Source organism: Alligator sinensis, unplaced genomic scaffold (genome assembly GCF_000455745.1).
Source record: "Alligator sinensis unplaced genomic scaffold, ASM45574v1 scaffold126_1, whole genome shotgun sequence".
Taxonomy (NCBI): Eukaryota; Metazoa; Chordata; order Crocodylia; family Alligatoridae; genus Alligator; species Alligator sinensis.
Genome location: NW_005841842.1, coordinates 4,749,538 through 4,771,566, shown reverse-complemented (window position 1 = coordinate 4,771,566; position 22,029 = coordinate 4,749,538). Strand labels below are relative to the sequence as shown.

Genomic DNA, 22,029 nt, shown 5'->3' with positions numbered 1-22,029 from the left:
CAAGCTCATTTTGTGCCAATTTGGGATGGAAAAGTAGAACATTGTTATTTTCCAACTGAAAGAGTAGTAGTATAAATGCTTTGGAGGACGATGGTCTGGATATCATTTTGTTTAATGCCATTATTCTTCTACATTTCATCCTTATTTCATATGGTGAGTATTATAGTGAGTTATAAGGGAGCATCGAGATTTTTGCCAGAAAATTCATGTGATTTGACCACATAAGTACAGCAGTTAAACTTGGAAGGAAATAAATCAGAGAACTGGAGAAGCTGTCTTAAAAAATTAATAGGAATAAAATTGAATGACTCCAACACAGAAGAAGTGAAATACTCTTCAATGGTTTAGCGTAAAAAGAGAAGACCCAGGAGAGCCGTACTGTATCTCTACTGAAATATGGGGGTTAAAGTTACTCTGCTGATCAATACTGTGTTGATTATTATAAACTGTATATTTAACAAGAAATTAGATTTACTATGTAAATTGGTTTGTGAGAGAACTGAACATTATCTGCCAAAAGCCAAGAATATTAACTTCTTGCAGATGGAATAAATCAAGGTAAAATTACAGACAGGATTACAAGTGATGAAAGAGATTATTACATGAGCATAACTGAAGGGCTTTAAAGGGTATTATTACATCATGACAACAATGTTAGAAAAGGTTCAGATGACATTTCCTTTCTTAGTAAACTTCTGTTTTTGTTTCCTTTTAAGCTTTTCAAATAAGTTTTGCATGGGGATACAATTTCTTTTGTTTTATTCATCAAGGAAGTACTATTACTTTTCAGAAAATTTAATTAAAAGTTTACTGATACTTTCTGACATTTTTGAATGAGGTGCAAAAATATTTTACAGCCAAGAAAAGCCATTCTTTTCCTCCCAGCTTTCCCTTCACTCAACCATGAAATTTTTTTCTTTCAAGATCTCACTTGGCAAAATTTCATACTTAGGCCTGAATGAAGAATTTATATTTTCTCTTAGAAAAAAATTAATTAAATCAACCAATGGATCATGAAACTGATGAAAGAATATAAGCCTCTCCTCATCCAGCAACTGTTCCAGGAGAGAAAAGGACAGAGAAACCCAAGACAGACAAATGATGTTTGATGGCCCATGTGAAATAAACTGGTGGCCTCTGCACCAGAAAAGGTGTCGGTTCACTGAAACCCTGACCACAACGGTTATCAGCTGGCAACCCTGGTTATAAAGGGAAACAGCAGAGGTCAAGAACTGACCAGGCACAAAGGCATAACTACTCATTTTTCTCTGCTCCTCCTGGGCTGGCAGAACATTGTGCGGAAACAAGCATAGCCTCTCTGTTTGCTGCACTTCTTCTGTGGGCAAACAGAAGATTTCATTTTCATTCAACTTCTTTCAGGAGCCATAATGTTTCAGTGGAAATGTTAATGAGAGGAAACATGCAGCAGACCCTAAGTGCTGACTGTGCTATGCCAGGATGCAGCCTCAAGAAAGCAGCTGAGAGAGAGTGAAAAAAAAATTTTATTCCCTCCATCTGTCCTGGGGACAAAAGCAACACAACTGCTCTTCAAGAAGCACAGGAACTACTTCCTCCCCTCCCAAGGTACAAGGCTACTACTCCAAAAGGAACAGTCAAGAGGGAGACTGTGGTTGATCATGGACAAAGAACTATCTTGCAGCATCCTAAGGAACAAAGCAAATTCACATACACACTGGTATAAATAGGAACTTCAAAAGGGACTCTGACTCTGGAAGTCAAGCTCCTCTGAGCCAAGAACAGTTTTACATTGCCACAACCCTGGCTAAAGTCTTAATGGCACAATCTGCACATAAAGGTTTTGATTCAGAGCACACTGAAGTCTGCACAAAGACACCTATTAATTCCAACGGCCTTTAGATCAGATCCATAATGCAGCCAGGACTAAACATCTTAAATTGAGGCCCAGATTGCAATTTAATAATGCTACAATAACAACAATAATACGTTATAGAATATAAATTGTACTACACTCGGCTACTCTTCAATTACTAATTCATGAGGCAGAAAAGATCTGTAGAACCCTCTGGAAAAAAATGAGCAAAACTTCATAGAAAGAAGTGCATTTTCTCTTCTTTACAAGGCACAGGCTTCATGTACAAATAAATAAATAACAGTAAGAGAAAATATATGGGATGTGATGCTCCATTAGCAAACATCACATCTGTTACTCATATTTTAATATCTTCACTGTCACCCTGTAGCATAGCATGTGCAATTAAGAGGAAATTGCAAGGCAATTTTTTTAATAAGTTATTGTCAACAGGCATACAGTGCTGAGCCAAATGCAAATCACTAAATCAATTTAGCACCAATTTTAAAAGTTTTGATTAATCCTCAACTCATTTCTATGCTATTAAAACGCACTATTAAATGCAACCCTTTGTTTTAGGCTCACTGTTATTATTTCATTTGTAAATATACTAAATATTGATTGCAGGGGTGATCTAGAGGCAGCCTGAGAATGTGAAATCACGGTCCCTGGAGGGACTTAGCTAGTGGCAATGTGATGAAAACCATCTCTCTGGCAGATTCAGCCCAGATATGTAAAAGTTCACCTTGTTTATCCATTATGATGCATATCCGCTTGGGTCTACTTTGATTAGCACAGGAACTGACTACAGCATACTTTTTTCTAAACACATTAATCAATTTTATCTTCAGATTAAAGTACCATGTAAATTGCTGCAACAGTCCACAAGCTCTAAAAAAAAATTTTTAAAGTAAATCATGTTCCTGTGCATAACTAACACTTATATTTTACTCCATTAATCCAATTTTTTCCCCCCACTAATCCTTCAGCTGAGGTGACATGTGCTGGTACAGCAGCCCAGTTCTTCTTTACTCTGCAGAGCTGAGGGGGAGAAACAGGGGGATAAAAAATAAAAATAAAACAGAAGGTAGGAGGTCACTGAGCCATTCCTCCAGCATCTGCTCCTGCTGGCAAAGAAAGAAAGGTTCTTTTTCCCTCCACACACTTTTTATCTTAAACATCTTCTAGGGGACCGTCTCAGAGCCTTCCTTCCTTCTGACATCCCCTCTCCTGCTGGAAAGGAAGATGAGGACTCCATAATCCATTCCAAGCATAAAAGGATGAAGAACTGAGGATACCCAAGCTTCCATCCTCTTCCATTTTTTCTGTTAGCAAGGAGAGGGTCTCCAAAATTCTCCACTTCCAAATCTGAGAGCCCCAACACCAACTCCTTCACTGCTCTTGTTCAAGTGGACGCCATAAAACCCTTTTAATTGCATACATTTCTTCCACTGAAAAACTTGTGTTTGCAGAAACAGTTTGGACCAGATTCTATCACACCAATTAAGGCTAGGTACAGCAATTCCAAAAGCTCAAGGTGGAATCAATTTAAGTTATATGGTTATCTATAAGAGGTGTAGTTTAGATCAGCAGCAAACAGAACAAATGTTCATCCTTTGGTGGGGGCGGGGCAAATCGTAGACTGGGTTCCACCCTTTTTAAACCAGTCTGTGTGTGCTGAACTTCTGTTCTGTTACAGGGAGACTGGTTACCAGTCATTTATACTGGTGGACTTAGTGCTGGCTACAAGGGACAACCTGGTGGGGGGTTCTGCAGGTACAAGGTAACGTAGGGGATAGCGACCATCAATTGATTGAATTCACTATCTGGCGAAGGGTGGAAAAAGTAACCAGCAGGGCAGAAGTGCTAGACTTCAGAAAGATTTACTTCAGTGTGCTTAGGAGATTAGTTAGTGGGGCATTAAAGCTCAAGAGCACTGACAAAATGGGGGCCCAGGAAGGGTGGTCATTCCTCAAGGAAGCATTCCTTCAGGCGCAGGAGGAAATCCCACCAAATAGAAAAAAGGGGCAAAAGGGGCCAAGAAGCTCTCTTGGCTAAACAGGGAAATACAGGAAAACCTAAAGGCACAAAAAGGGGCATACATGCTGTGGAAGCAGGGGGTAGGTACCAAAGAGGCTTGCACTTGAAGGGAATCAGTTAGGAAGGCCAAAGCAGCGTTAGAACTCAGGTTGGCAACAAAAATTAAAGGACAACAAAAATTCCTTCTTCAGGTATGTAGGGAGCAAAAAGAAGGTGCAGGGTAGCATAGGATCCCTGCAGGACAGACCAGGGCAGTTGGTGGCAGATAGGAGGAACAAAGCAGAGCTCTTCAATTAGTTTTTTGCCTCCTGTTCTTGAACATGGATCTAGACAAATCTCCCATATGCATTACCGACAGAAAAAGGAGGAATACTAGTCCACCAACTGTCAGCACTGACCTAGTAAAGAGACACTTGGAGGGGCTGGATGTGTTTAAGTCAGTGGGACCAGATGAGCTCCATCCAAAGGTGCTGAAAGAATTAGCCAGTGTCATAGCAGAGCCAGTGGCATGACTGTTTGAACACTAATGGTGCTCCAGTGAGGTCCCAGAGGACTGGAAAAGGGCCACTGTAGTCCCAATTTACAAGAAGGGAGAAAGGAGGATCCGGATAACTATAGACCAGTTAGTCTCACCTCTATCCTTGGGAAAACCCTTGAAAAAAGTATCAAGTATCACATTTGTAGGAGTCCAGTGGGTAATATAATGCTGAAGGGCAACCAGCATGGCTTTATAGCAGGTAGATCCTGCCTGACTAACCTTGTTTCTTTCTATGACCAGGTCACTAAATGCTTAGACACAGGAGTCAAGGTAGATGTCATCTACTTGGACTTTAAGAAGGTCTTGGACACAGTATCCCATCCTATTCTTATAAACAAATTGAATGGCTGTGCCATAGATGATTACACAGTTATGTGGATGGCAAATTGGCTTAAGGGTCGTACCCAGAGAGTGGTGGTGGACGGCTCCGTATAGACTTGGAAAGATGTGGGCAGTGGGGTCCCCCAAGGCTCAGTCCTTGGGCTGGTGCCATTCAATATCTTCATCAGCGACCTAGACGAGGGCATGGAAAGCATTCTGTCCAAATTCACAGATAACACCAAATTATGGGGCAAAGTAAACACACTGATGGGAATAAACTGAATCCAGGCAGATCTGGACAGGTTAAAGAAGTGGGCAGAGAACAATAGGATACAGTTCAACAAGGACAAGTGCAAGGTGCTGCACCTAGGGAGAGCGAATCACCAAGACATCTATAGGCTGGGGGATGACCCTTTCAGCAGCACAGCAACAGAAAGAGATCTTGGAGTCATTGTCAACTCCAAAATTAATATGAGTTGTCAATGTGATGGAGTAATTAGCAGAGCTAACTGTACTTTGTGATGCACCAACTAATGCATGACAAACAGGTCCAGGAAGGTGATGCTTCCCCTCTATGTGGCATTGGTCAGGCCACAGCTGGAGTACTGCGTCCAATTCTGGGTGCCACAATTCAAGAGGAATGCAGACAATCTTGAGAGGGTCCAGAGGAGGGCCACTCATATAGTTAGAGGCCTGCAGGGAAGGCCTTATGAGGAAAGGCTGAGGGACCTGGACCTTTTCAGCCTCGGTAAGAGAAGGCTGAGGGAGGATCTTGTGGCAGTATACAAATTCACCAGCGGGGTGGGGAAGCAGGGAATAGGAGATGCTCTGTTTATCAGAGCACCCCTTGGAAGAACCAAGAACAACGGCCACAAGTTGATAAACAGCAGATTTAGGTTGGACATCAGAAAGAACTTCTTCACAGTTACGATTGCCAGAATCTGGAAAGGGCTTCCAAGTAAGGTGGTGCTCTCCCCTACTTTGGGGGTCTTCAAGAAAAGACTGGACAAGCAGGGGGCCAGACTCAAATGATCCACTGAGGTCCCTTCCAACCACAGCGTCTATGAATACCATTATTAGTGTAATGCCTGTACCTGGCCTAGATGTGTAAGTAGACTTGGGGTGCATACAAACATTCAAATCAACTGGCTGAAGTTCAGTCAGTTAGTTTAAGCCATTTGAAATTCAGCCAGTTGAAACCTGTACACAAGTACAGACAGCTGTCTGAAGGCTCTGCAAACAGCCAGCAAATGCTAAAAGCATCTAACCAGGGAAACCCAGAGCACACATCCCAGTATGCTTAGCAGGCTGCCATTTACCTCATGAAACCAGCCCAAGACACAGGTCAGGTCTCATTAACCAGTGCCCAAAGGGACTCTGCCTCCTCTTCCCACAACACCCCCTCCCTCCATTACAGCTGTCAGACAGCAGACCCAGAGTGGGTCTGCCAGCCCTCAAGCATGTCACTTTCCCCTCCAGTAGCCCAATGACCCTTATCCCTGTGGCACTAGCTGCCAGATCCAGTGAATATTGGGTGAAGTCTTCACCCTTCATCTCTCCAGCCTTTCAGGTAGAGTCTGTGGGGGAAGGGAGCATCTGAAGGTCTGGGAAGTGTGGGTGGGAGTGGGCCAGTCAGTCTGTGCAGGGCAGGAGGCTCTAGTCCCCATGGGAGCTAGCAGTACCTTGCAGCGGGGTATCTGGGAAGTCCACTCCCAAAGGAAGCTGACAACATCCCTGAGGAGGGGGTGGTGTCAGGTCCCCATGGGCCGGTGGGGGGACTAGCAATGCCTGGCCATCCGCCCTGTACTCCCCTTCTGCATGGACACTGGCCAGCTCCCCCTCCCCCCCCCCAGCCCCTCCCATAGACACAGACCCTACCCAAGAACCCAGACTATGTCTGTGCAGGAGGGTGGGTTCAGTATCTCTGGTCCCCCTGGGGGATGGCAGTGTCTCTATGGGTGGGGGTGGTTCAAAGAGCCCCAGTCCCAGAGGGAGTGGGTTCCTTGTTGTTTGATTAAAGATGGGGCAGGGTTTGGCAGATCCACGTCCCGCTTGATTGGCCCTGGCTTTAAATGTAACCACTGCTGCCCAGCTGGGTAGCATGGGCAGCATTTGAAGCCCAAGGTCTGGTTGGGATTAGGGGGGAGGAAGCTGTTGAGAAGGGCTGACTTTCCAAACCGTGAGGGTTAACAGGGGAAGGGGTCTGCTCTGTGACTGGGACTGCAGCAGTAAAGTGCATCCCTAGACATAGAGCCTGTCCCTGGAGAAGAGGCAGGGGTGGGAGCAGGGCACACCAGGATACCAGAGGGCATCCCAGTGGCCTCAATCAACTGGGGTTGTGTAGAAGTATTTGCTCCAATGCTTGAACCCTAATTATTGGCACTTCAACCTCATCTGATGTAGTGATTTTTTCACCAGATTGGCCATTTTTTTTTAAACGGCTGAAGAGTTGTGAACACTTGTTTACAGAGCATTTCAACCGGTGGAACTGCAATTCTACTGGCTGAAAGGTAACATTTGTACTCGCCTTTGGGCATCTAAATGGAATCCTATTCCACCCCCTCATGAGATCTTCCTAAACAATTAATGCAAAAGGTGGGTTGTTCTTCCCCTTCCTCACTATTTTTTCAGGACTCAGTTTTGAAAAGATGACTGGCCCCTAAACTTCAATTAGGAACTCCCATAAAAAATAAATCTCAATCCCAATTCTCATTGGAACCTAGGCTAAACAGCCTTATGACTCGTAACCAATTTTGTTCTGAATGTACCTTTTATATATGCATTGCTTAGCTTGGTTCATAAATAATATGACTGAAATTGTTGTCAAATAGACTGAAAAATATACCCAAAATGAAGTAAATAAATGGTGCTGAAAGTAGCATTTAGAGACATGAAAAGATTTCCAGCACAATTTGTGTTATTTTCATCATATACTGAATGATCCCCTTTTTTTTTTTTTTTTTTTTTTCCTTTTTTTTCAATATTTCTCAGTTAAGTGAATGTGCTGTAGGGTGGCAGGGTATACCTGACAGCAGATGGCCCTAACAGCACCAGGCACCCCACACAGATATGCCCTCAGTGGCTTGCATCTCGAAGAAATGTGTCAGGACAAAGAGAAGTGGAGTCTTAATATTTTTTTTTAAGTTCACATAAAACCAGGATGACTAACAAATAACAAGATTTAAATTTCAATCCTTAGCACAGTTCTGTTCCTTCTAACAATTCTTTGGTGTAATCAAATAAAGATGATGGATCCTTGTTAGTAGGTCATTAGAAGAGACCATCTCTCTCAACCCAAAATGCAATTAGATGACTGGAGTGCCATGAATTAATGAAAAAGTAGGCTCCCAATGACAGAATTCACCGTGATATGTTCTGATGGAGCCTAAAAACGTCTAACACATTACAAATTTTCTGCAAAGAGTCTGAAAACATTGTTTGTATTACTTCAGCTGTAACTTGCCATCACTGTTGCAATCTGCTCTGACATAATAAAATAAATAGATGCTTCCTATCAAATACTTGAGGAGGGGGAGGGGGCTAGAGAATAATCAGAAAAAAACTAACTTCTTTGCAGATTGTCTTTTTATGGCACCCTAAAGATGAAAAATGTTCCCACTGAGTTCTTACTTTCCCTTTTCTGTGGTGTCATTCTGCCTTTGTTTCTTCTTTGTGTTTGCTAGATTGAGAAGCAAAGGACTTATTTATCCATGAAGACTGGTATTAGCTTCCAAAATGCACACAAGATGTTTCATCAACAAATTTGGCACAGCAGTGCTTTATATTAATGTAATATGATATATGCAAATTGGAAAAAAAATGAGGGGTCCCTGATGGCCAGTTCTTCTAGGTCTCATTTAAGAACCTAAATAAAGCAGTCAGATTTTCAAAAATGCTCAGCACTCCAGTCTAATTTTTCCAAGAAGCTGCTAGATGCTGAAAACTGTTTAAAATCCTGTCTAAACAATTCATATTATCTCCATAAAAAGCACAAAGGTAGTAAAGTAACATGACAGTGTCTACTACCTGTTGTAGCAAGAGCTGGCTAAATGAGTGATTTGTCTTGAAACTCATTCTTAAAGGGATGACACTGGCATAATTGTAGATAATCATGACTTAGCTTTAAGGCCATTCCAACATTTGGAATAGAAGACATACCCATCCAAAATGCTGTTTATTTGGCAGGAGTATATAGTAAACAATTTTTTGTGGATCCACCAGGAATTCTGGATCCCCCACAAAAAGTGCCACCTTCAAAGCTAGATCCTTCCTCTCCCCAACCTGCTCCACTCACTAATAGGCTCCGAGAACTACTCATTTTAAGGAGAGCGGCATCTTCAGGTAGATGCACCAAGTCATGGAACTATATCCTGAAACAAAGCAAATAAATACCAAAGGTTTGCCCTAGCCAAATGGCCCATAGGTTTAAGGCACACCATTTTCTGTAACAGTATGCAATGGAGCAATGGCATTAGCAACCTATCCAGTCCTCTTTGATCTCCTAACCTGAATGACAAATGACCATGTGCCCATTTACAATCGAAGATAACTGGGTCAACTGAAGACAAGTTTTGGTGAGTCTGGAGAAGGTTCAGACTCATGGCACTATATCCTATGCTCATGCAAAAAAACCCCAACAAAACAAAAAATTGTTTTTCCTGTATGAAGCTCAAATGGATCTTAATCATAGAATCACAGAAGTAGGGTCAGAAGGGACCTTGTACATCTTCAAGTCCGGCCCCCTGCCTGGGCAGGAGGAAAACTGGGCTCAAATGACCCCAGTCAGGTAGGCATCGAGCCGCTTCTTAAAGACCCCCAGAGTAGGAGCCAGCACCACTTCCCTTGGAAGTTGCTTCCAGATCCTAGCCGCCCTAACTATGAAGTAGTTCTTACAGATGTCTAATCTAAACCTACTCTCCAACAACTTGTAGCCGTTATTCCTTGTTATCCCGGGGGGTGCTAGGGGAAACAAGGTCTCCCCCAAACCCTTCTGGTCCCCCCTAGTGAGTTTACAGACAGTCACAAGGTCCCCCCTCAGCCTTCTCTTGTGAAGGCTGAACAGGTTCAGGTCCCATAGCCTCTCATTGTAGGGTCTGCCCTGCTGTCCCCAGATCATGCAGGTGGCCCTCCTCTGGACCCTCTCCGTGTTGTCCACATCCCTCTTGAAGTGGGGTGCCCAGAACTGGACACAGTACTCCAGCTGTGGCCTGACCAGTGTTGCGTAGAGGGGGAGGATCACCTCCTTGGCCCTACTTGAGATGCACCTGTGGATGCACGATAGGGTCCTGTTAGCCCTGCCGACCGTGACCTCACATTGTTGGCCCATGTTCATCTTGGGGTCAATGATGACTCCAAGGGGATCCTGATCCCCTATTTTCACAGAACCAACCCAAAGTTCAAATCCAGATCTGGATTCCAACCCACTCAAAGTCTGAAGGTATTCCGATTTGGATTTCTGGTTTATGTGATCCAACAAAAGTCATCTCTCTGCAAACAGACAATGGAGCACTGCATTACTGGGTCACAATAAACTAAAATGAGAGCTGATAGAAGATACTGTAGAGATGCCAGAACTTTCTGAATGAAGCACAAAAGACTCGAGTGCCTTTTAAAAATCCTTATGACGGGTCATCTTCGTAGTCCATATTCACAAAACGTCCCTGGTATGGTTGTATTGCTGCAGGACCGATTAATAAAAAGGATGAACATTAACTGCCAAAAGAGAATGCTCCTTCGGCTTTGTTTTTCTTTCCGTCCTTTCTTTTTTCAGAGCATCAGGCAATCCTAGTAAGGTTCCAATGATACCAGATGGTTCATTAACCAAACAGCATTCTCCAAATCTTACGGCAAGGTGAAAGAGTTATTGACTTTCAACAGACTTTCATAACAAAATGGTGTCACAACCCAAAGGGTGTGATTTTTGTTTTTGTGTGCTTCGGCACTGCTAAATTGTTCCCGCTAAATTACAGCTTCTTTGCATGGTGGAGTTTTCTGCTGCAAAAGAAAACCCCGGTGCAAGGGAGAATTTCCCGCCAATTTGAAGCTTTCTTTGCAGGGTGCATTTCTTTGTTACAGCACAGAAATGCTCGTTGCAAAGAGTTCCCGCCATTTGTATGCTAATTCGAGCCCCATTATTGGCCAGTTCTAAATTATTCACACGTGGCGGCTAGTGATTGGCTTGCTAGCCGTATAAAAGGCTTGAGTGGTTTCCGCCCAAGTTGGAGGACTCCACAAACACCGAGAGGAGGAGACTTCACGCTGTGTGAAGATCTCTAAGCACTGCGGATCCTTACGGACCCAGTGCATTTCAAGCAGGCAACAGAGGTCTGATCAACCTCTAGCCTCTCCCCGTCGCCGATCGCAGCCTATACGTATCCCATCCTGCGCACAAAAGAACTGGACCCACGGAGCCTAGCAAACTTCGTGTGACCGACCTCAGAGCTCTTCTACCTGGGTTCGAGTCCTGCAGGTTTATCTTCCCGTCGCCGAAAACCCATTGCGACGTACCCTCGTGTTTTGCATCTTCCCGTCGCCGAAAACCCCTTGCGACGTACCCTCGTGCCCTGCAGGTTCGAGTTTTGTTTTGTTTCCTGTCTGTAACTGCAACTCAAGCAAGTTATCCAGCCTACACCACTGCCATCTCGGTGTAAGTAAACAATCTTTTAAACTACCGCTAAGCGTTTGTGCCTAATTCCAGCTCGACGGCCTCCCCTCTCCGACCCGGCGTGCCCGGGCTGCTGGCCACAGCCCGCGTGCAGCACGGAAAAGGGCTTGGGTCGCTCCCGGCCCGCACAAATGACAGAGGTATAATCTGGAGCCATTTCCAGCTGGACACTTGCTTAAAACAAGCGAGTCAAAACCAGCCTGTGAAGCTCTCCTATTTGCCCCACTGGACTACAGAAGTTGGGGGCATAGCTAGAGTGAAGGTGTACCACTGCTGCCCTGTGCCCTAGGCTAGATCTGCTGCTGCTGGTATGGCCACCAGCCCCACCACAGCTACCTCATTCCCCAGACCAGATCCAGCCTGTGAGGAGCCCCAAGACAAATCCTGCCTGAGGCACAGGGCCAGTCCAGATGCAGCCCAAGGCACAGGGCAAGTTTGACATCCCTTGTTTGAAACACATTTGGCAGAGCCCCCCATGGGGTCCCTTTGTGTTCTCTCACTTGCCAGTCTCTCTAGGGCTAGCACTAGCCTGCATTTGTATATCTAGCAAATAAATGTACTGTCTGCCTGCCATCTAGCATGACATCAGAGGGGTCGCTCAATAAAGCGAGGCATTTGGAGGCATCTCAACATTGGAGGCCAGAGTCTGAGTGATGAGAAGCACCTTGCACCTATGGAAATAAACTTAACAATGTCAAATTCCAAAGACCATTCCTTTGCCCAAAAAGCCTTTCAAATACTGGCAAGATTTTCCTAATACAAGGCTCACGGTGCCAGGAAGAAGAAAGGGGAGGCTGAAGCAGCACATTTTTCTATTCCCCCTGAAAACTTTTGCTGTACTTTATATAGAAGTTAGAATAACGTCAGTAATCAAGTGAAAGTTGTTTTAACATACTGAAGAGTTCCACAGAACCAAATCCTGGCTTCAAAACTACACATGGTGTTCACTGATTTAAGTGAAAGGTACATATTGAACCAAAGCCAGATATTAGCCCTTAAGTTTTATATTTAGATCTCAGCAGCCAGGGACAGCCAAACAAACATATTAATATAGTTGAAGTGGCTACTCCCCAGTTCTGAGTGCTAGGGGCAATGGCAAAACTAGCTATTGCTCTTTCATTTTATTAGGGAGGAAAAGTTCTCCTGTTCGTAGGATATTGCTCTGTGTGATCTTGGGCAAGTGACCTACTCTAAGTTCTCCATCTGTAAAATGGAAGTAACAGCACTTCTCTGCCTGATGGGGGTGCTGACAGGATGAATGCATTATAGATGGTGATGTATTCAGATATCACTATCACAATACCAATCATAAGTCCCAGATTTTTTTTTTAAATAAGGCATAAAAAAAATTAAAATCAGATTACTGAACTTTAGTGGCTTATAAACCAGATGAAGCCTCTATGTAGGAAATGACATTTTCCATCTGTGATGTTTCTTATACAAAATACAAATAACTCTCACTGAAGTCAAGAGCTCATATCCTGGAGTGGGGGACTTAATGAAAGCCCTCCTTCCCCAAATGCATACATTCTGTTCTGTTTTTTAAATAATTATATATGTTTAAATTCTATGTACAAAATGCAAATACTGAAGGTCAGATGCTCTGTACCCAACTCAAACTCAGTGTCAAGACTCGAGCATTTATTTCCTCTCATCAAACACAATCACTGCAGGCCCAATAAGGACTGGGGGTATTTTTAGAGGAATTCTTTTCTCACAAATAGATAGGTGACATTATATAAGTGCTACACAGCTGCAGGTCCCACCAGCTTACAAAACTTTTATGATAAATCATATTCTAAGTTTCACAATGATTTTATTCTTTTATACATTTGAAAGAAGAAAACAAGTTCCTGTGTTTTGAATATCAGTGCCTTTTAGCCTGTGACTTCAGGCCAAAAAACAGTGATATTCTTCCCCTTTACTCCAATTTGAGTGACCCTTGTAATAGCTTTTCAGACACTTTTCCTCTCACTGCACAGTCCTAGAGAGGAGACAAACTCATGTCTCCAAAGGCTTTGTATTATTATTTTAAATTCCAAGTTATCTAAAAAGGAACAAGTCCTTTCCATCCACTCATTCACACCCCCACTGCTTTCAAAGCATTTTCTATTCTGTCTTCTCAAACTCTGAAATCAATCAGGGTAAAACCGTGTCTGACAAGGGGAAGCAGGGTTCAAGAGAAAGGCTTTAAGAAGTTGCTTTCTCTGTGTTCCCCTACACAGGCCAGCACAATAGGGAGGGACAACTTGGGACTCAGAAGAGCAGGGACTGCTTCCACCTACAGCCAGTGAGAATATGAATGGGTAGGAGGAAAGGAGCAGACCCAAAGCCTGTCCACCCTCCATACTGGCTCACAGAATTGGTGGTCCAAGCCAGGGAAGAAGGCTGCTTCATCTTTCACAAAGGTAACTCAGTCCCAATTCACACAAAAGACTCAAGAGCAGTCAAGGCAGAATTCTGTTTTACTTAGTAGATAACTAAAGAGCAGCTTGAGAATAACTCTAAGTGCTAGACTCTGTTCCACTTATTAGGCATCTAAGTGAATTTAGGTGCCCAAATGAGATTATTTCATCCTGTTCAAAATCTTGAAAAAAATGTATTAATGCATCTACGAATCTATCACCATCATCTGATCCATAAGAATGAGTCGCAAGAAAATGTTGGAAGAGGACCTACCCACTTTTCGCAATAACTGTTATTCGGGTGAAATAGAACTGTACTTGCCAACCAAATCCATTTATGCACCTAATAGGAGGATTTGAATCTAGACTGTGTTGTTTGACTAAACTGTAGGAGTGATTCTATTACCCTCTCTGGACATGCAAATGTCCCTATTATAGGAACAGAATTGTGCCCAAAGGAGGCAACAGAACTACCGCGACACTTTAGTCAGGTAGCTCAAAAACAGTCCCAAACTATTCCACCAAGTGAAAAAAATTCTGCCCCCAGTGGGCATTTCTACATGTGCCCCTTTAGCAAGCACTAAATGACTGAGCAGTAACCACCGTAAGTGCACAGTCCCAGCGGCTCGCAGGTTGTTTCCAGCCCTACTCCACAGTACCAACAAGCTACTGCACATTAGCTCATTGCCACTGCACAGTAGCATCAGAGTCATGGTTTGTGCCCACCAATGCTAAGTGTCCGTAGCTCATCGCTACAGTAACATAGCATCTTGTGTAGATGCGCCCAGTGTTAACTAAAACCAGGATGATGTTACTTCAAAGAATGATGGCCCACAGATTATGTCTAAGGGGTCCACAAAAGAGGACTACGATTAATTAAAAGTATGTGAATTTCCACACTTACAATTCAAAAAGGGTCGCACCTCCATTCAAAATCTGTTTAGGGGTCTGCAAATGAAAAATGGTTGAAAACCACTGCCCTAGGGGAACTCTGATAAACACACTCCAGTTGAAAAGAAAAGATGAATAATGTTAACCAACATAATATAAAGATGGAAAGATGCATCCAATGCAAGCAGTTAAAAAATTAAAAAAAAATGCATCGATACTACCCGCAGTTCACTGTACAAAGTGTTAAGTTGCAGAGCTCCTTTTGACTTGGGAATTGTGGTCCAAGTATCCCTGAAAAAGGGTTAGTGGAGCACCACACGGTCCCCACCCTTCCCTGCACATCAGACAGCTGAAGAAATCACTAAGCACAATCTCTCCTGGAACCAGTTCTTGGGTAAGACAGCTCCATGTCGCCCCTCCCACTCCCCTTAAACTTGGATGATGGCAGGGAACGTACAGTCTGGCCCTCAACACAAGGCAAAATAAAAGACTAAACAACCCTAGTGTTTAACACCCTTTTAGATAAGTATGCAGTAAATATGATAGTATGACCTTTGTGTGTCCTAGTCCCTGTGTGGGAATCCTGTTAGCCAGAGACAGTTGTAAGAGAGTTCAGAGAATCCTGCCAATTTTGGTATTCGAATATGTCACCTGACATTTGCTAATTATTGCATTCTCCCTCATAGGAAATTAAGCAAAGCATAAGAAGTGCATCTGGTTTTCTTCTCCTTCCTTTCTTTTTGTTTCATTTCCTTCCCTATTTCTTTCATTTTGCTCTTTTTCTTCCTGCGTCACCCTCTGCTCCTTCCCCTGATTTTCACTTCTACCTCCCTATCCATCTCTCTTCCCTCTCAAACATCTACATTTCTTCTTCTCAAAAGGGAAATGCTGGCCAGCCTTCTCTGTACTCTCCTCACTGCTCTGGCCACATCAAGTGCAGAGAAAGAGCAGAAGGATTGTTAGTATTATTATACACAAAGCTGATAGCACCACTTAGTAATAAGTTTGCCCAAGGCTGCTTCCAATTGTCCATCGCTGTTTCTAGCTGCTTGCAACTTTTGACTAAAACATTTAGGCTGAAAATTTCCAGGCTGGGTATTTCACCTTCAGATTTGGGGGGCTGGGGGGGTTGTTTGTTTGTTTTATTGGGGGGGGGGAAGGGAAGGAGGGGGAGTAGAGGGAATAGATGGAGAGTGGGCAGAGGGCAAGGAATGTCAGCCAAAATAATTTTGGCCATTTCTAGCAACTGTGAAAACTATGTTAAAAAAAAAAAACCATGTTTTTTCTCTCATTTTAATACAATGTTGGTGACATTTCTTTTTAGATACAGCCACCATTTTTAATAGAAGTGTTAAGTTTGACAAGATGGAGGGAGCATCTAATGGGTCCAATCCTGCTGACAAGCCATGTCACTGTCAATATGGCCCATGAAGAAAATGTCTGGGGATTTTTTTTTAATTTGATTTTTTTTTTTTTAATGTAGGGCCCTACACCCAACATTCAAAGAACACGTGCACAGCAGCCAAATCAAGCAGTCAGAAGTTGCCCTTGTGAACAGAAACTACTCCTTGATGCATATGCATTTGGATTCAGGATTTAATAACTGCACAGGTTTCCCTCACCAACCACGGTTTTGAGTATCCACACTTAATATGCTACATACCATTTTGGGTACCACGGTATACATTTGAGTAACCATGGTTTTCAGCCCACCACCTGCCATTTTTGCCCATAAGCCTTTTGTCTTGCCAACCACCATTTCGCCACCCACAGGAACTTTTAGGAACCTAACCCCAGCAGTTGGCAAGGGAAACCCGTCTTGTCATTTACTACCATATTTTGTCTCATACCACACATACCCAAATAAGAAATGTACGTTACTTTCCCTTTCCCCTGCCAGAATGTCCTCTTTTGAAGAGGTGTTGCTACTGTATTTCCTCACTTAAAATGTGCACCCCAATTTCTAGCAGCTGATTTTTGGAAAAGGGTGTATAAGGTATATAAGAAAACACCATCTCCCACTGCATGAGGGTCCTGTTCAGTGCACAGGATGGACCCGCTTTGGGGAAGAATTTGTGTTAGGTGCCCAAGTTAGCGCTGTAGAGACTGAGGCAGAGAACTATAGGAAAGAATCTCAGGGCTTAAGCTTTGAATGGGACTCTAGAGAACCAGCCACTATCACTGTCTCTACTACAAGTTCCAAAGCAATACCAAGCAAGTCACTTAAATCAAACTTCTCACTTCCATCTCATTTTCCAGGTGCCCGACTGGAGATCTGGAACCTGGTTTGCAGAAATGCTGGGCACTTGGGGCAACAATAGAAGCTAGTGTGAGTGACGTTTTGAATGTCTAAGGTGATATATAATGCCAACTGCTCTGAAAATCAGGTTCTTTTCACCTTAATCTCTCAGTACCTAATCCTCTTTCTACAGATGGGGAGTTAATATTAACTAGTAACATCACAGAAGTGTTGTGAAAATAGTAATGAATGTTATGAAGCACTTGCACGCTGTAATGATACACGCTTTGTGCAAAATTTAAATTATTCTCTTTTCAGAACAGGACTCAAATGTTATGCAGCAAAATCAGGTCTACAGCCTGGGTCTACAGCCACACACTGAATGTGGGAAAGGAAAACTAAGGAACTGGCCCACCTAAAGAGCAGTGTCAGCTTCAATTCCATGCACTGAAAGAGAAGGACTAAGCACAGACAGTCAAAAAGCCCAAGGCTGAATCATTTCAATCTTTACAGGTTTCTTTAAACTGCATAGATTGAACCAATAAAAAAAAAGTGAATTGAAGTTCATTTTTCAAACCAGAAAAGCAACCAGATCCCTGCAATGGCCCATACTAGGAGTCAGGTAGGGATGCTAGAGCACACCTCCCAGCCTGCCAGCCGCTGCAGAGAGTGAGGAGATGGGAGATTCCCCCAGCCATGCCCCCTCCTCAGCCTCCAGCCAGCTGAGGGTGGGGTATGGGGGGGAACCCCCCCACCCCTCTGCTGGACCCCCATCCTGGGTCTCCCTGGTGCCAGGGAATGGAGGAAGCTGCTAGCGGTGCATTTCTCCCTTCCTCCCCTTCCCTGTCCCTGCCCCCAAATCTGGTCCCCCTAGCCATGCCCCCTCCTATGTCCAAGCCAGCTAAGAAGGGTGTGTGGGTGAATCCCCTCAAACCTGCACTAGAACCCCAGTCGGTGTCTCCCTAGCATGGGGGGTAAGAAGTGCAGAGGGAAGCCCCCAGCAGGCTCCCCCTCAACCCGCCACACCCAGAGCCTGGAGCCAGGCCAATCACCCCCTCCTCAGCTGGCAGGATGGCTAAGAAGGGAGTGGGAGGTAAAATGGCTCCCACTGTGGGCAACCCCTTGGTGCCAGGCACAGCTGGATGGGAGAGGCTAAGGAGGGATTTGGCGAGAAAAAAACAGGTCACCCTCTCCCTCCCTCCATTCCAGCCCCTCCAGCCAAGCTGTGCCTGGCACGGGGGTGAAGCCTGCAGTGGGGTCTTTACACCCCCAACCTGAGTGGGGAGCCAGGCTGATCACCCAGCTATATGTTTTCCCAGGCTGGAAGGCCAGCTGAGGAGGGAGCGCTGGGGGGGGGGGGGAAACACCCCCCCCCCCCCCAAAGCTCCGGACCTCCAGCCAGGCTGTACCCAACATGAAGGGAAGCATGCAGTGAAAGCTTTACTTCCCCCCACCCCACCTGGGAGCCAAGCCAGTTCTCCTGGCTAAGGAGGGGCTGGGGTCAGGGAATCCACCCAGCTCCCAGGGATGGAAAAGCCCCCCACTTTACAGCTGGCGGTGAAGCTGCCCTGCTCTGCTGGAGCAGAGAGCACAGCCTATGGCTACACATCATTCTGGGATACTGGGGGACTGTGAGTTAAGTTGAATTGGAAGGGAATCTGCAACAGAAGTACTGTAAACCATTCTGACCTAAATCAGTTAAATCCAGGTTGATTTTAAATCAGTTTCAACTATTTTGAAAGTGGTTTAAAGTGCACTGAAGTTTTGTTCTGTTACAGGTTTAAATCAGTTCCTGATCACAAACTGGTTTACGTGTAAATTCTGTCCCTGGCCACTGTGGAAAATAGAAGTACGTGGTCATGCTTTTAGATTTTATCATAATGCATATGCATGGCTGCTATGTTAAATTTACATAAGTTATCATAATTCTGGTATTTCCTAAGATTTGGGTACCTGAATGTGAAATCTTAAATTGTTTAACAGGTATGTATGCATGTGTGCATGCATGATTGCTACTTATTTTTATTTTTTATAATAAAAATAGGAACGCCAATCAATGCTCAAGGACCTGCAGTGGTAGACACTGTGCAGGTAAACAACAAGGGGACAGGCCCTGCCCAGGAAAGTGGAGAGTCCAGATGCCAGACAGGGCATGAAAAATTAAAAAAAAAAAGACCAAAAAGATGTGGCAGCTGGTAGGAAAAACAAAATAAGGAGACTACCAAAAAATGCAAATCTCTTCTTCATGATTTGTACAACCAAAGGAATGAAGTTGAATCTGGCAGTGTTCAATTCAAAGGGCATATGATGTAGGATTAAAAAAAGTGAAGCTGATCTAAATTTCAAATCACATGAAATAGATTTTATACCAGTATAATTGAACCATTTGCTGTGGCTGAACCAAAGGACACAATTACTTTAATACAGTATATACAATAGTTTCTGGGGATTATTTTTTTTTTAGAGAATCTTAATAGCCTGCGAAATAGCAGTGGGGTGAAAAATTCAAACACTTTTTCACACAGATCACACTAAGAAGTTGCTGTTTTATCTTTTTTCTAGTTTTGGCTCCATAACTGACTTTGATGGATCCATTAAAGGGTTGATTTAGTGCTATCATCAGCTGGTGCATTTAGCTCCAACTCAACATGTGGGCAAGTTGGATAATAAAATAAGCAGATTCCTCTATTTTTTCCTCAACCTTTCAGAATTCATAATCAGGGCCATTCACACTATTCAATATCACATTGGTCAGAGGCTATCACTGGTGACTAATCCAAAACATTCTCTACTTGTCCCAAGACATGAATGTACTTCTCTGAGATCAACCCAATGACCAAAGGCCAGAACTGTGATTCAGAACCAAACAACTAAAAGGGTTATTTGTGTAAGTATCACAAAATAAAGGACCCACATTCTCATAAGTAAGGGTTGTATACATAGGAAACTTACCTTTGGAGGCCCATTATCAAATGAATTAAAACCTGCCTGCATCAAAATTAATTATCTGATCATTACATAGCAACTCAGCCTATGTGGCAGCATAGTATTAAATATTTTAAATTTGCATGCATAATATTCAGCATCACCTACACTGTGCTCCTTGCTGATAGTAATTTAAGATGTAAGCAACACAGTTTGCAATTTCAGAACTAACAATGTGGAAGCAAGACAGATGCCAACAGGTATAAAAGGGTAAGTGGCATGTGTGATAGAGTCCTAGCACTGTAACACAGAGATGCAGAAATTGTAGTATTATAATGAAGAGATACAGTTAACTCTTGGCACCAAAATAAGTAAATAAAAATACCATGCGTGGCCTGTAGTGAGAAGAGACATCCGCCTTTGCAAGTTTTTTCTTGTCTAGCAACAAATTACCTCCTGTATTCTACAAAGAACTTACAGCCAAAATACAAGCTGGTGAGTAAGTAAAACCAAGGTTGTCAAAGTTGTGGGTTTGGGGGAGGGCTGTTAAAACACTCCTCTATCTCCAAGGTTTCCGATGTGTGTTCCCAAAGTACCACATATGTTAGAAGAAAAAAAGAAACCAAGGATTACAGCAAGGTAAGAAATGCATTTCCTGATCAATAAAAACCTTTTGCAGGGTCTGAGTCATTTCTAACCTGTATCAGAACAAAACTAAGCTCACAAAAATATTTGGGGGAGCGGCAAGAACCAGACAGACTCCCTTTGGTACCCCACCCCCAATGCACAATGCATAGCCAAGAGATTAGTGACTGGGCACTCACCTTGGATGTGGGAGGCCAAGCTTCAAGTCCCTGCTCTGCCTGATTCAGACCAACGTCTTGAAGATGGAACATTTTAGGCACAGAAGAAATTCTTGAAAATTCTTCCTAAATTGGAGAAATACTGTGTTGAAAAATTTCAGACTAGAAGCAAATTAAGTATTCATGAAGATCTCCTATTGAGAGCATGTGAAGAGTACTTAGCTTTGATGGAACCGTTGCAAACTGCTGCTGCTGTACCTCCCTTTCTAATATCATGTGCCATCTCTAATGCAAACCAGATGGTGAAACCAAAGTGTCATCTGGCATAGCAAAAGATAACTGTCAGGTATGCTCTTCACCTGCCTATACTATTTTTCTGTAGAACCAAGATCCAGAGAGCCATTATTTTCAGCCTCAGTTTGCTATTTTCTAGTTGCTGTACTGCAATTAATTTCACTCTCCCATACTGAGCATTGATCACAGGACTAGTTGTTCTTTTAATGTTAAAAATTGTATTCAAAGACTCACACTGTTCCTTTTTATTTCCAAAAAATGGAGACTGCTTTAGGAGACTATCCTTATAGTGGTAGAAAAAAAGAGTCTTCCTAATTTCAAACCTAAATATCCTTTGTTCCAAATTAAGCCAACTGGTTCTCACTCTGCTCTTGGTGGACATGAAGAATAATTGATCACAGCCCTCTTTATAATAACTAATCAAAATCAAATTCATCATGTTTTCTAAAGCTTTCTTTTATGCTCTCCTCTACACTCACTCCATCTGTCTATACCTTAAAATCTGGTGCCCAAAGCTGGACACAGTACACTAGCCAAGTTCAAATGTAGGGTGCAGAGAAATACCACACAGAATTGGCACACTGGGCAAACCCTGCAGAGGGAACGGGGAGAGGGGGCATGCAGTTCCAAGAGCAGGAGCAAGGAAGAGGACTCAGCAGTCTTATCCATGCAAGAAACTCTTATGTAGTCCCCAGCCGCACTGTTGCTGCTGCTGTGCCTGCCACAGCCAGAGACCGTTTTGGAGTTCCCAGCACAAGTAAGCTATGGGGCTGCTCTTGCTGAAAGGGTATGGACTCCCAAGGGATTGGGGGATAATTCTGGTGCACCTCCTAACTTGACACCTGCAGTGAGTGCCCCCTTACTTGCACCTAGTTACATTACAGATAGAGTGACAGTTTGTGTACAAGCCAAAAAAAAGAAACTGGTTACAGAAACTACAACCTCTTTCCTGGGCCAGGGACAGCCATTACACAAACCAGTTTAAGGGATCAGAAACTGGTTTAAACCTGTAACAGAATACATGTTCAGTGCACATAAACCAGTTTGAAAATGGCCGAAACCGGTTTGAGATAAACCT

The 22,029-nt window shown here is 43.4% G+C and overlaps 1 protein-coding gene across 3 annotated transcripts in view; it reads right to left on the bottom strand.

Moving 5' to 3' along the window:
• SEMA5A (semaphorin 5A) overlaps nucleotides 1-20,785 on the bottom strand; it is a 593,698-nt gene extending 572,913 nt beyond the window's left edge. For 2 of the 3 annotated variants that reach the window (XM_025205600.1, XM_025205596.1), the window contains exon 1: nucleotides 20,679-20,779. The gene's annotated coding sequence lies outside the window, so the exon portion shown is untranslated. Of the gene's footprint in view, nucleotides 1-20,678 lie in introns of all 3 variants that reach the window. The other variant, XM_006015687.3, reaches the window with a different exon arrangement.
• Between the last annotated feature and the right edge of the window lie 1,244 nt (nucleotides 20,786-22,029).